This window comes from Salvelinus fontinalis, chromosome 21 (assembly GCF_029448725.1).
Source record: "Salvelinus fontinalis isolate EN_2023a chromosome 21, ASM2944872v1, whole genome shotgun sequence".
Classification (NCBI taxonomy): Eukaryota; Metazoa; Chordata; class Actinopteri; order Salmoniformes; family Salmonidae; genus Salvelinus; species Salvelinus fontinalis.
This window is the reverse complement of record NC_074685.1, coordinates 795,954-803,453: the sequence shown is the minus strand read 5'-3', so window position 1 is coordinate 803,453 and position 7,500 is coordinate 795,954. Positions and strand designations below refer to the sequence as shown.

General features: G+C 48.0%; 1 protein-coding gene across 1 annotated transcript in view; it reads left to right on the top strand.

The window, feature by feature from the left end:
* The window catches only part of LOC129818035 (cingulin-like protein 1), a 90,225-nt gene that overhangs the window by 50 nt on the left and 82,675 nt on the right, over nucleotides 1–7,500 (top strand). The window contains exon 1 of the mRNA XM_055873561.1: nucleotides 1–32. This exon is cut by the window's left edge and continues 50 nt beyond it. The gene's annotated coding sequence lies outside the window, so the exon portion shown is untranslated. The remainder of the gene's footprint in view (nucleotides 33–7,500) is intronic.

Here is a 7,500-nt window from a genome sequence, read left to right as displayed (position 1 = left end):
AACTTGGGCGCGCTCTCACCGTAAACGAAAAGGTAAGTCAAGAATGCGCATTTTTCCTAACCGCCGGGGTCTATTTAAGGTGGGAAAAGGACTGAACTTCCCGCTTATATCAATAAGTAATCCTATACAGTTGCGTTTAACGTGTAAGAATTACAATTATGTTATGTCAATGAATGTGATTTTACCAGCTATACACATTGGAGTTTTTTTTTACATTCAGACATCAAACTCTGGCTGAAATGTGTAGTGACAGCTTTTAACAAAGCGTTTCAATAATGAACCGTATCCTACGGCGTGTTGTACATCTTTGAGATTTGGGTATTATTATATATTATTTTTATTATTATTATTATTATTATAGTATTATTAGGTCTTACGTTTGTTCTTATATGGACTACTCTGCACTCTGTGATAACAGAATACCTTGACTAATACAAAGATAATCCTAGGGAAAACACAGTCAGACGCCGCATGGGCATGCTGTATGACAGTATATAGGCCTATATGTTACCTGTCGAAAGAAAACGAAAAAAAACCTTTATGTTTTAATTATCAACCCGTGATACAGCCTGGAAAAGTTCCTCTGCTTGAGTTAAAAGGTGTCGTTTTGTTTGACAGTTTAATTTAACCTTCTTGTCATGACACATGCCAACCCTTCCTTTGTATAGGCTAGACATAGCTAGAGATTTTCTGTTCAAAGAGAGGCTAGCCAACTCGTAAACTGAAAAAGATAGATTTTGTTGATCAAGGATACTTGTAGGTATTGCAACAGACAGTGAAAGTGACTGGGTGAAAGTGACTGGGTGAACGTGACAGTGAAAGTGACTGGGTGAATGTGACTGGGTGAAAGTGAAAGTGACTGAGTGAGAGTAACATTTATATGGGAGAGAGAACAGCCTGTCTGTGTCTCTCCTAATGTTTAATGGGGGGGACATTATTTTCTTTCACACAACCAACCAAGGAAAGGAGAACACGACCAGCTAAACTTGAATAGGACTACTTTTTTAAATGGCACCCTATTCCCTTTATAGTGCACTACTTCCACCCTATTGCCTTTATAGTGCACTACTTCCACCCTATTCCCTTTATAGTGCACTACTTCCACCCTATTGCCTTCATAGTGCACTACTTCCACCCTATTGCCTTTATAGTGCACTACTTCCACCCTATTGCCTTTATAGTGCACTACTTCCACCCTATTGCCTTTATAGTGCACTACTTCCACCCTATTCCCTTTATAGGGCACTACTTCCACCCTATTCCCTTTATAGAGCACTACTTCCACCCTATTCCCTTTATAGTGCACTACTTCCACCCTATTCCCTTTATAGTGCACTACTTCCACCCTATTCCCTTTATAGTGCACTACTTCCACCATATTCCCTTTATAGGGAACTACTTCCACCCTATTCCCTTTATAGGGCACTACTTCCACCCTATTCCCTTTATAGGGCACTACTTCCACCCTATTCCCTTTATAGGGCACTACTTCCACCCTATTCCCTTTATAGGGCTCTAATTCCACCCTATTCCCTTTTAGGGCACTACTTCCACCCTATTCCCTTTATAGTGCACTACTTCCACCCTATTCGCTTTATAGGGCACTACTTCCACCCTATTCCCTTTATAGGGCACTACTTCCACCCTATTCCCTTTATAGGGCACTACTTCCACCCTATTCCCTTTATAGTGCACTACTTCCACCCTATTCCCTTTATAGGGCACTACTTCCACCCTATTCCCTTTATAGGGCACTACTTCCACCCTATTCCCTTATAGGGCACTACTTCCACCCTATTCCCTTTATAGTGCACTACTTCCACCCTATTCCCTTTATAGGGCACTACTTCCACCCTATTCCCTTTATAATGCACTACTTCCACCCTATTCCCTTTATAGGGCACTACTTCCACTCTATTCCCTTTATAGTGCACTACTTCCACCCTATTCCCTTTATAGGGCACTACTTCCACCCTATTCCCTTTATAGGGCACTACTTCCACCCTATTCCCTTATAGGGCACTACTTCCACCCTATTCCCTTTATAGTGCACTACTTCCACCCTATTCCCTTTATAGGGCACTACTTCCACCCTATTCCCTTTATAGGGCACTACTTCCACCCTATTCCCTTTATAGGGCACTACTTCCACCCTATTCCCTTTATAGTGCACTACTTCCACCCTATTCCCTTTATAGGGCACTACTTCCACCCTATTCCCTTTATAGGGCACTACTTCCACCCTATTCCCTTTATAGGGCACTACTTCCACCCTATTCCCTTTATAGGGCACTACTTCCACCCTATTCCCTTTATAGGGCACTACTTCCACCCTATTCCCTTTATAGGGCACTACTTCCACCCTATTCCCTTTATAGGGCACTACTTACACCCTATTCCCTTTATAGTGCACTACTTCCACCCTATTCCCTTTATAGGGCACTACTTCCACCCTATTCCCTTTATAGGGCACTACTTCCACCCTATTCCCTTTATAGGGCACTACTTCCACCCTATTCCCTTTATAGGGCACTACTTCCACCCTATTCCCTTATAGGGCACTACTTCCACCCTATTCCCTTTATAGTGCACTACTTCCACCCTATTCCCTTTATAGGGCACTACTTCCACCCTATTCCCTTTATAATGCACTACTTCCACCCTATTCCCTTTATAGGGCACTACTTCCACTCTATTCCCTTTATAGTGCACTACTTCCACCCTATTCCCTTTATAGGGCACTACTTCCACCCTATTCCCTTTATAGGGCACTACTTCCACCCTATTCCCTTATAGGGCACTACTTCCACCCTATTCCCTTTATAGTGCACTACTTCCACCCTATTCCCTTTATAGGGCACTACTTCCACCCTATTCCCTTTATAGGGCACTACTTCCACCCTATTCCCTTTATAGGGCACTACTTCCACCCTATTCCCTTTATAGTGCACTACTTCCACCCTATTCCCTTTATAGGGCACTACTTCCACCCTATTCCCTTTATAGGGCACTACTTCCACCCTATTCCCTTTATAGGGCACTACTTCCACCCTATTCCCTTTATAGGGCACTACTTCCACCCTATTCCCTTTATAGGGCACTACTTCCACCCTATTCCCTTTATAGGGCACTACTTCCACCCTATTCCCTTTATAGGGCACTACTTCCACCCTATTCCCTTTATAGGGCACTACTTCCACCCTATTCCCTTTATAGGGCACTACTTCCACCCTATTCCCTTTATAGGGCACTACTTCCACCCTATTCCCTTTATATGGCACTACTTCCACCCTATTCCCTTTATAGTGCACTACTTTTAACCAGGTTACCATAGAGCTCTGGTCAAAAGCAGTGCACTATACAGGGAACAAGGTGTGATTTGGGACATTCTCTCTCTCTGGTGGCTGCTAATGCCGTACCCACCAGAGGATCTCTCTAACTCCTCAGTCTTTTCTTTAATACACGCTATTTAACATGTACCGGGGATTAGTTTGAATGTAGTGGCCCCTTGTTTTTGCCATTGCTTAGTTGAGAAGTTAATTAAGCGGTTGTAAAGTAAATGTATTTTCAGTCTGTATCAGTAAAAACATGTTGGAGTACATTGAGCAGAAGTGGCTCCAGACAAGGCTACTGTAGACCTGTGCAGACAAGGCTACTGTAGACCTGTGCAGACAAGGCTACTGTAGACCTGTGCAGACAAGGCTACTGAAGGACCTGTACAGACAAGGCTACTGTAGACCTGTGCAGACAAGGCTACTGTAGACCTGTGCAGACAAGGCTACTGTAGACCTGTACAGACAAGGCTACTGTAGACCTGTGCAGACAAGGCTACTGTAGACCTGTGCAGACAAGGCTACTGTAGGCCTGTGCAGACAAGGCTACTGTAGACCTGTGCAGACAAGGCTACTGTAGGCCTGTGCAGACAAGGCTACTGTAGACCTGTGCAGACAAGGCTACTGTAGACCTGTGCAGACAAGGCTACTGTAGACCTGTGCAGACAAGGCTACTGTAGGCCTGTGCAGACAAGGCTACTGTAGGCCTGTGCAGACAAGGCTACTGTAGACCTGTGCAGACAAGGCTACTGTAGACCTGTGCAGACAAGGCTACTGTAGACCTGTGCAGACAAGGCTACTGTAGACCTGTGCAGACAAGGCTACTGTAGACCTGTGCAGACAAGGCTACTGTAGACCTGTGCAGACAAGGCTACTGTAGACCTGTGCAGACAAGGCTACTGTAGGCCTGTGCAGACAAGTCTACTGTAGACCTGTGCAGACAAGGCTACTGTAGACCTGTGCAAACAAGGATGATTATCTGTCAAGCCGAATGTGTGGTTTTCATGAAACTGTTATTGAGCAAGACTGGTTGGTAGCACATCAATAGTTCTCCATTCCATTCCCTACCTACCTACCCACCTACCAGGAAGGAAGAGATAGGGCTACCAGCAACCCAAGCATATATCTGAGACTTACTCCCGTGCTGACACCTACCTACACACCTACCTACACACCTACCTACACACCTACCTACACACCTACCTACACGCCTACCTACCCGCCTACCTACCCACCTACCTACCCACCTACCTACCTACCCACCTACCTACCCACCTACCTACACACCTACCTACCTACCTACCTACACACCTACCTACACACCTACCTACCCACCTACCTACCCACCTACCTATACACCTACCTACCTACCTACCTACCTACCTACCCACCTACCTACACACCTACCTACACACCTACCTATTCGCCTACCTACCCACCTACCTACACACCTACCTACCTACCTACCCACCTACCTACACACCTACCTACACACCTACCTACCCACCTACCTACACACCTACCTACACACCTACCTACACACCTACCTACACACCTACCTACACACCTACCTACACACCTACCTACCCACCTACCTATACACCTACCTATACACCTACCTATACACCTACCTACACACCTACCTACACACCTACCTACCCACCTATATATACACCTACCTACCCGCCTACCTACCCACCTACCTACACACCTACCTACACACCTACCTACACACCTACCTACACACCTACCTATACACCTACCTACCTACCCACCTACACACCTACCTACCCACCTACCTACACACCTACCTACACACCTACCTACACACCTACCTACACACCTACCTACCCACCTATATATACACCTACCTACCCGCCTACCTACCCACCTACCTACACACCTACCTACACACCTACCTACACACCTACCTACCTACCTACCTACCTACCTACCTACCTACCTACCTACACACCTACCTACCCACCTACCTACCCGCCTACCTACCCACCTACCTACACATCTACCTACACACCTACCTACACAACTACCTACACACCTACCTATACACCTACCTACCTACCTAGCTATACACCTACCTACCTACCTACCTACCTACCTACCTACCTACACACCTACCTACCCACCTACACACCTACCTACCTACCTACCCACCCACCTACCTACCCACCTACCTACACACCTACCTACACACCTACCTACACACCTACCTACACACCTACCTACACACCTACCTACACACCTACCTACCCACCTACCTACACACCTACCTACACACCTACCTACACACCTACCTACCCACCTATATATACACCTACCTACCCGCCTACCTACCCACCTACCTACACACCTACCTACACACCTACCTACACACCTACCTACCCACCTACCTACCCACCTACCTACACACCTACCTACCCACCTACCTACCCACCTACCTATACACCTACCTACCTACCTACCTACCTACCTACCTACCTACCTACACACCTACCTACCCGCCTACCTACCCACCTACCTACACACCTACCTACCTACCTACCTACACACCTACCTACCCACCTACCTATACACCTACCTACACACCTACCTACACACCTACCTACCCACCTACCTACCCACCTACCTATACACCTACCTACCTACCTACCTACCTACCTACCTACACACCTACCTACCCGCCTACCTACCCACCTACCTACACACCTACCTACCTACCTACCTACCTACACACCTACCTACCCACCTACCTACACACCTACCTACACACCTACCTACACACCTACCTACACACCTACCTACCCACCTACCTATACACCTACCTACCTACCTACCTACCTACCCACCTACCTATACACCTACCTACCTACCTACCTACCTACACACCTACCTACCCACCTACCTACCCACCTACCTATACACCTACCTACCTACCTACCTACCTACCTACCTACCTACCTACCTACCTACACACCTACCTACCCGCCTACCTACCCACCTACCTACACACCTACCTACCTACCTACCTACACACCTACCTACCTACCTACCTACACACCTACCTACACACCTACCTACCCACCTACCTACCCACCTACCTATACACCTACCTACCTACCTACCTACCTACCTACCTACCTACCTACCTACCTACACACCTACCTACCCGCCTACCTACCCACCTACCTACACACCTACCTACCTACCTACCTACCTACCTACACACCTACCTACCCACCTACCTACCCACCTACCTACACACCTACCTACACACCTACCTACCCGCCTACCTACCCGCCTACCTACCCACCTACCTACACACCTACCTACCCGCCTACCTACCCGCCTACCTACCCACCTACCTACACACCTACCTACACACCTACCTACCCGCCTACCTACCTACCTACCTACACACCTACCTACACACCTACCTACCCACCTACCTACCCACCTACCTACCCACCTACCTACCTACCTACCCACCCACCTACCTACCTACCTACCCACCTACCTACCTACCTACCTACCTACCTACCTACCTACCTACCCACCTACCCACCCACCTACCCACACACCTACCTACCTACCCACCCACCTACCTACCCACCTACCTACCTACCTACCTACCCACCCACCTACCCACACACCTACCTACCTACCCACCTACCTACCTACCTACCTACCCACCCACCTACCTACCTACCCACCTACCTACCCACCTACCTACCTACCTACCTACCTACCTACCCACCTACCCACCCACCTACCCATACACCTACCTACCTACCTACCCACCCACCTACCTACCTACCTACCTACCTACCTACCCACCCACCTACCCACACACCTACCTACCTACCTACCTACCTACCTACCCACCTACCTACCTACCTACCTACCCACCCACCTACCTACCTACCTACCTACCTACCTACCCACCCACCTACCTACCCACCTACCCACACACCTACCTACCTACCCACCTACCTACACACCTACCTACCTACCTACCCACCTACCTACCTACCCACCTACCCACACACCTACCTACCTACCCACCTACCTACACACCTACCTACCTACCTACCCACCTACCTACCTACCCACCTACCCACCTACCTACCTACACACCCACCTACCCACA